Below are 7,950 nucleotides of genomic sequence, written 5' to 3'. Positions count from 1 at the left end.
TTTGGTCCCACTAATCCTCAGCTGGCTTCCTTCTTCTGGTGTATTTACAAGGCTCTTTTCACATTCTTTTTAGCTTTCTTAATTTCTCATTTGAAATTGGCCTGCCATTTTTATGGGTTTTCCTGTTCTCATTTAAGCAACCTTTCCATTTCTTAAAAGACTTAATCTTTCTTTTTTCTTTTATTTTTTGATTTTTGGACTGCCTTGTTTTCCTTTTGAATTGTGGCACAATTTTTATCTATGCTTCTAACAGAACTTTTAACAGCCTTTAGGTTTCTTTTAGATTTCTCATTTTTCATTATTTGCAAGGGGGAACTCTTGGAACTGAAATACCTAAAACCTCAGAAAATTCCAACCTCATACTGGACAACTCATACTATGGAGTATATATATCATACTATGGATATATACATGATCACAGTGCAGCCCCAACACCTCTGGCAGTTCAAAAAGACATTCTTTATAATGGTCACTTTCAGTTTGCTGGACACCAGGAGTGAAAAAGGGTCCTGGATGCATCAATGACTTGTAGGTTTACATGCAGCAGAGGAGAGAAATCCATCTAGTTAAAACACAGAGGAGAAACTACATCCAAAGAAAGATGGGGAATGGATTGGGAGAAATATGCCTGTATGTGAAACATGAGTGAAGGTCAGTGGCTGACTGAAAGGAGGCAAACAAACTGCTGCATCCCACTGCAAAAGCCAACAGTCACGTAATGGAAGATTATCATAAGACAGACAGTCTCAAAGGACTGAGATAAGGGTGTACTGCAGCACTGACACTGACACTTCCCAATCCTGGAGGCTTCATTCCATTCCCTGACGGAACACGCTGTTCATACAGCTCTGTGTGGAGCAGGTGGGGAAGCTGTCCTGCTGTACCTACCGAAAGGAGCCAGGTCAGTGGTGAGGGACCACTTTTATTGAGCATCTGCCATTGGAAGAACTGGGCTGCACCTACTCTGAAAGTGTCACTCCTTGTTTGGAAGAAGAGTAAAAGTTTAAGGAACAATTAGGCTTCCAACCAAAGCTGGAGCATAACCAATAGATTTAAAGAAGTCCCTGTCATTACACCGGTGCTCGCTATTTTGTTTGGGGCTTTTTTTCCCCTACCTGTCTTGAGCTGGTTGTCACCTTCATTTACTTATCTTTAATTATTAATATAATTTTAAAATTAAACTACATTATGAATATAAATTGCCACTCTTTTTTGTCTTTGGCATAGTAAGTGAATATCTGTGTGGATATGACATTTTTACAGAGATGTTAAATAATCTGTTAGAGGGTTTTCTTTTTTCTTTTTTATTTTTGTGTCAGAAATGAATTAAAGTGAGAAACCTTCAGAGATTAGTTACATAATTTTGAGGATTCATACACGTGCACATACTACACTTTGTAAATTCTACTATAAATTCAGTGCACTCGAAAGCATGTAATGAGGAGTATGAGGAGAAAATATGCATCAGCGATGCATATTTTACTAATATGTATAAATCTAATGCAATGCACATTAAAATGGGATGTCTCCTTGGTGAAGACTTGAGAGAAATAAAGTAGCAGCAATGGGTCCTTGACCTTTCTTTCTTATTTAAAGATTAAATAGGGACTATATTGCTCTTTTGAAAGCCTTTCTGCATCTTTCCCAGTGGCATAAGAGGTCAGTACAATCACCAGGACCTGACATCCTTTCCTCTGTTTTGAAAAGTCCTTAATAATATTTAAACTTAATAAAACCTAATTTCCTAATTCAGGTGTAATCTCAGTCATGGTATCTGTCAGTGTGTCAAACCCATCTTTCATCATAGGTACTTCAGTGACACAAGTCCCCCCAACTATTTGACTACTCTGTGAGTAAGAATGTACACTTTTAAATATTCAGTAATTGTAGGTTCTTGTCTAAACCCAACCAAATTTGGCACACTGTAATAAAGCAAAAGGTCATTTCTCATTGCTGCTTCTCTGAAGGTGACATTTCTTTGGTTGAGCTTCCTGACACTGTGTAATTCCTCCTTCTGTTTATTTTACCACTCTGGTACCTCATTAGCCATTGCAGAAAAGGGATTTCTTTGACTGTGGTTTGCACAGAGGACAGAACATATCAATATGCACTTAAAGAGTGTTAAAATGCAGACTATGTAAAAGCCAGTGTTTAGGGACAACTTGTAAATGTAACTTAATGAACCAACAGACCATAGCAGCTTCAAAGCACTGCAAATATAAGAACAGAATCAATACTGAGACTCAGGATTGTTGGTAGGTTGCTTTAATTCTTCTGCAAGGAAGAATTTGATTTCAAAGAACAGTTGATTTCATTATGTCTAAATTCTTCTTAGAGAGATTCCACATCTCAGGTCAACCATACCAGGACAGCCATTTCTGCAGTCCTTGACAACCTCTACTACAGAAATAAAACGGGACCAGAGTCAAGCTGTACCTGCTGAAAACTGCCTTGCTCTCCCATGGATTCATAAGAAGGAAAAGGAGGTAACTAGATTTTGCTGGCTAGAGACAACTTTGGGGTACCAGCACAAAAATTCCACAGCAGGACTGCTGCTCTCCTCCTGCCCCACAAGCTGAACTCGTGATGCTCTCCTTTGCCTGCTTGAGTTGAAAGACAAAAGCTGACTGCCACCACAAACACTCACCCCATTCCACTTCCTTCTAGCATTCCACTTGTTTTCCCTGGGACAACCCTCAGATGGAGCCAGCTACATTTCACCTAAATCTACAATTTGGACTGTCCTTTCCTTTTTCATTGACAACTTCAAGTCCTCTTTTCCTTATAACATACTTTTTTACTTATTTTTAAAATTATTATGTGTCACTCAGCTTTGCTTTTTCTAGCTGAACCATGACAAAATTTCTTAGTCTCTCTTCAAAGACCCAATTTTTAAACTTTTTTAGATTTTTGTTGCTGTCAACTAGACTTTTCCCAACATACTAAGGTAATTTTAAAACCTGGGCCCCACAGCTGAGCACATCCTTGCAAATGAGGCTTGCATGGGACTGTCAAATAGAAAAATTGCCTTGCTTGTCTCTGCACATAATTCATTATCAAAACTTGTACAATACTAAGCTTTTAAGGACAATGTCTTGTTTTTAATTCATAGCTGGACTGTGGTATGGTTTAGTACTTGCTTTCATTTAATTTTATTCTATGCTACATTTTTTTCTCAATTTCTTTCCAAGCTGTGTCTAATAGTAACAACATGATTGTATCTTTAGCTCTCTCCATCAAGGATTTTTTCTTCTAATTTTACTCTCAGCTTTTGTCTTCCATTAGGTCTCCCTAATGTCTAACACTTAATTTCTGCACTAATTTCAGCTCCTAACAAAGTGCAATGTCACAAATTGAGTCCTCAGTGAAAAACATTGAGAAGGAAAGGTAATTACAGTGGAAGGAGAGGAAACAAAATCATTATTATTTCCCTTAAATTTTCTGTAAAACAAACTTTCTTCTACACTTGAAAACCAAGCAGGAGGGACAATTGAAAGAAAAAAAAAAAAAGTGATTCTGATATATTCAGAAAATATGCCATTTTCTACTTCTTATACTACTTTCTGGGGAGAAAAAGCAAAAAAACCAAGGAAAACACAGAACCATGAGGTTAAAAAACACCTCTCATGCTTTCATTAGAGAGAAATTAAAATCACAAATTTTAAAGCTAGACATTAATAACCTATTATTTTTTTAAAAATTCAAGTAATTTTAAAAAGCAAATAAAAGGTGTTATCATGTGTACGTTTTCTCTTCCAAAAGGGGCGAGGCAAAAAAACCTCCAACAACCACAAACCAACCAACCAGACAGGAGGTATCTTTAATTTAAATCTGGGAAAAAGAAATAACTTTACAAAATTTCAGCATTTCTTAAGAGGGATTCATTAGAGGTCCTGGGGCAAAGAAAATAGAAAAATGTAAAAGAAAAAAAATCAACAAAAAAACCAAACCAAACCAAAATCCCCAAAATATTTAGTTGCTAATGTAAAGTAACCACTTGCTGTCTTTTGTTACTTCACAGGGTAGCCTCCAGTGAAATGGAAGGACTGAAGAATGACTGGAGATTTATCTCATACCAGCCTGACTTCTACATTGCAGGTCAAATGAAGACTACTGTGTATTATTGCCTTTAAAATAAAAATGGGGCCTGTAAATATACATTGTAATTAGGAGGCTCAGCTTTTCCTGCCTTGGTTTCCATGACACCTCCATGATTGCAGACACCAGTGGAATGCTCAAATGAGATGTGTCACCTGAGAGGCTCCCCTATTGCTTCCTGTGCATGGTAATAAGTAAAGGTTAATTGTGATCCTTTGTATTTCCCAAGAGAGACCCAGGAAATGTAGAAAGGTTCAGGTGTCTGTAAACACAGAGGTGTTTGGAAACCTGTGCCTAAGGTGGTTATTTTGCTGGACCTGCCCCTTGTGTCCTGTAGTTCTCAGCGCCATCCTTCTGACAACATCCCCTGAAGTATCAATAAAATTATTCCACAGGACACCAGAGTGTCACCAAGGCTAATTGACTTGGGCTGCTGCAATGATCCGTGGCTGTATACATCCAGACAGCCAGCATTGTTTCCAGCCAAATGTATACATGCATCTGGAAATGGAAACTGGGATTTGAATTCATAACCTTTAGTTCCCCAAATGCAGGTCTTTATGCAGAGAGTTAAAAGAGCAGCTGTAGTCACACAAAAAATACTGTTATTCATGAGGATGTTTACCCTGTTGAGGTAAAGAGCAGCAGTGTGTGCTCACTTTGGCCAAAGTGACAGATTTCCCAGGGAAATCTGCTTCTGGAGAAATGCCATGGTTTCCTTACAGTATTTTGGGAATCTGTGCCTGACTATTACTGAATAGCAGATACTAGAATCAGACTGAACTGTTTCTGTATCTTTTGCCTCTGTGCCTCAGTCTTCTCCTTGTACATCCCATTCCTCTTTTCCCTCATGTGTCTGACTTACACAGAAACACAGTTTGCAAGTACATTAAAGCCGCTTAAATTTAAGTATGAGAAGCACTGCTCACAGCACAACTACTGATATTTGGTTAATAAAGTGAACATGTTCATAATTGCTGTTATGTATCAGGCCTTAGTACAACTCATTGCTAAGCTCTCTATCTCATGTAATGCTCCAGTCTAAGGAGATCCTTTAGGATTTAAGTATGTATTTAGAAGGATTTTCAATGCTTATACTTTTTAATTATATAATTAGGGATGAGGAGGATGTGTTTGCAAAAACTTTCTGAAGGATTATACTAACACATTCCCTGTTGAGGCAAGATAACCTTACCTGCCACACCACCTGAATTAGGAAACTCCTGTAGTTACAGAAGCAACGCTAGTTACATTCAGGAGCTTCCTCAGAAACCAGGAGAGCTGTTTGTACAGGGCAGAAAAATATGCAAGTATTTCAAGTGTCCTTTAAAGAACTATTCAAAGCATTTGCTCTGGTTATAACACATCTACTCTATTGTTTGGAGGAAAACAGGATTACCACAAAAACACCTGGTAGGATGTTTTGGCTGGTGTCCAAGGATCCAGATCTCCATCCCAGGAGCAAACAAGAGGCAACCTGCTTATACATTCACTCATTTCCACTCGTTTCCACCTCTGTGCACAGCCCAGGAATCACACTTGGAAACAGGATGTCCCCATTTGTTCACATGGAGGCACAGAGATTCCTGCTTTCAGCGACCTGCATGGCATCTGTTGCGGTGACACAACACCAGGTAAAACAAAACCCTCCAGCCAGTGCAGGAGAGGTGGTGCCATTTCTTTCATACTGTCCTCAATATGGCAGTTAGGGACTTAGTGGGGAGGCAAAGGATTTAATGTGTCTCCCTGGTGTGGAATACTGCATAGCCAAGCCAAAAGACAGGTGATGTCACTGTAATATGACACAGACATGTCAGAAATGAAACATGAGTCCAGGTCTTACCAACAGTTACAGCTGGGCAAGACTAGTACTGAACAAAAGCAAGATAGAAGAAAATGAGAAAGATAATAACCGGCATAAATATAGACCTGTCCCACATAGTCAAATATCTTAAATACCAAAAAGGGATTGTATACAGATTTTTATATTTTGCAAATGCAGAATAGCTACAGTTATGTTGAAATCATTCAAGGACATGAGTCAGATTCCTTCAGTGTTGTTATTCCTATTTTTAATCAAAATGCCACAGTGTAAAGTGCAGATATCTTAGTTTTGCTTTCTCATAGTGTAAGTGCAGAATAACAATCATTAAATCAAATTGTGCTTACTAGCTTTTACTGCCTTTCACATCTAAATAACCCAAAGCATTTTACACATCAGAAGGGTCAGTGAGACCAGGCACTCAGCAACTGTCAGGGTGAAGCTGCCTGTAGTGACATCAACCTGCTCAGGACAGGAAGCCAAATGATACTGAAATTTATGAAGATTGAATTTAATTACCTAAAGAGGCTTGAGAAAGGCTAGGACTGCTACTCTTACAAAGAACCTTATGTGCCCAAAATGACACCTCTCTAACAGCACTACTCATTTCAGAGCTAGGACTGCCAGGTATTTGTTAACTCCTTTTATTTCCTGGTGCATATGTGTGTGTTGTGATGATTTACCATTCAAATAAAACCCCTTTCCAGCTTAATGAAATCCAGATTGGTTGCAGCATCAAGATGGCCAGCTCGAAAAATATAACTCTGGTTCTTTTTTCTCCAAACATAGGACAAAAAGCTCAACTTGTACCTAACACCAAATACTGTATCTGGTACTGGATCAATTATGTTACTGAGGTATTTTCTGAATGCAATGCCTTTCCCCTTTGCAGGGTGGTTTTGACTCTTGCCTGTTGACTACTGCCAACTAATATCTGATGTCCACAAATAATGGTCCTAATGCATTGCATAGCTCTTCTATAAGCACTGAAGTATAGTTAAATACCAACATAAAGGATGTGACAAACAACATTAGAAATGGGAAAAGGAGAGGGGAGAAGACATTGAAAAAAAGGAAAAAAAATCAATTTTAATAGTAGCTTGACAATTACAATTAAGTAATCCAAAGCTCAAGCTGAGCATTTTTGTTACACACCACATGAATGATGTTTGTACTTTGGAGCCTTTAAAATATTTAAGCCGAGAAAAAATGAAATGAACTGCAACCAGTTAAGGTCATCCATTTAGGACAAAATTGATAAAATATTAAAATGAAAGAAATAAATTTTCAAACAGAGATACTGAGGCTTCATAGAGATGTATTATTCAAAGCAGAGGAACATGTGTGACCTCTAGGCTATTACATAATGGAGAAAGGATATGACAGTTCAAATGTGCGGGAACAGCAGAGGCAGGGAGGGAAGATGGATTAACCATTCCATGAGGCAGTGCCAGGCTTCCAGGGTACTTTAACTGGACCTCTGTATTAAAGCATTGCACTCTCAGAGCCAGTTCCTGGACCCCACTATTGTATTGGCCTTCAAAACCTGTGGAAAGATCATGGATTTTAACTAAATATTGATTTTGTGTCTAGATGAGTTTGCTGCTTCCCAGATGCTGCCATTTACAGCAGGGGTGGTCCCAGGCTGCTGAGTTTCAGTATCTCAGCTTCTTCAAAATCCTCATTCTGTCCTTACACATCTTTCCATAGAACAGCCTGGAGTCAGGGCAGCAGGGGCTGGCCAAGGTGTAATCATCACACTTCTTCCTTGCTGTGGTCAGCTTTGCTGCCTCACAGCCAGCCTTCTCCTCATCCATCATTGCACTAACAGGCCTTGAAGATGCCCAGTTTATTCTTTGGACATCTTCAAGGGGAATAGTTAACTCTAGCAATAAATTATTCCATTTTAATTTAAAGCCAGAGTCAGTATTTATTACACAGGATTTATTATAAAATGGGGGTTTGCAAAGATCTTTTATATCTGAAGTTTTGGGGATAAATCTCCTCAAAACAAAGAAATAGCTGCCTAA

The 7,950-nt window shown here is 38.5% G+C and overlaps 1 long non-coding RNA gene across 1 annotated transcript; it reads left to right on the top strand.

Annotated features, from left to right (window-relative positions):
* Nucleotides 1-823: 823 nt before the first annotated feature.
* LOC131578531 (uncharacterized) lies at nucleotides 824-4,142 on the top strand. Its single transcript, XR_009277521.1, has 3 exons — nucleotides 824-901; nucleotides 2,336-2,486; nucleotides 4,022-4,142. It is a non-coding gene; the product is annotated as an uncharacterized LOC131578531 (long non-coding RNA).
* The last annotated feature ends 3,808 nt before the right edge of the window (nucleotides 4,143-7,950 follow it).

The sequence above is a fragment of the Poecile atricapillus genome, chromosome 4 (assembly GCF_030490865.1).
Source record: "Poecile atricapillus isolate bPoeAtr1 chromosome 4, bPoeAtr1.hap1, whole genome shotgun sequence".
In the NCBI taxonomy this organism is placed as follows: Eukaryota; Metazoa; Chordata; class Aves; order Passeriformes; family Paridae; genus Poecile; species Poecile atricapillus.
The sequence above is the reverse complement of the archived record's forward strand: the minus strand, read 5'-3'. Positions and strand labels throughout refer to the sequence as shown.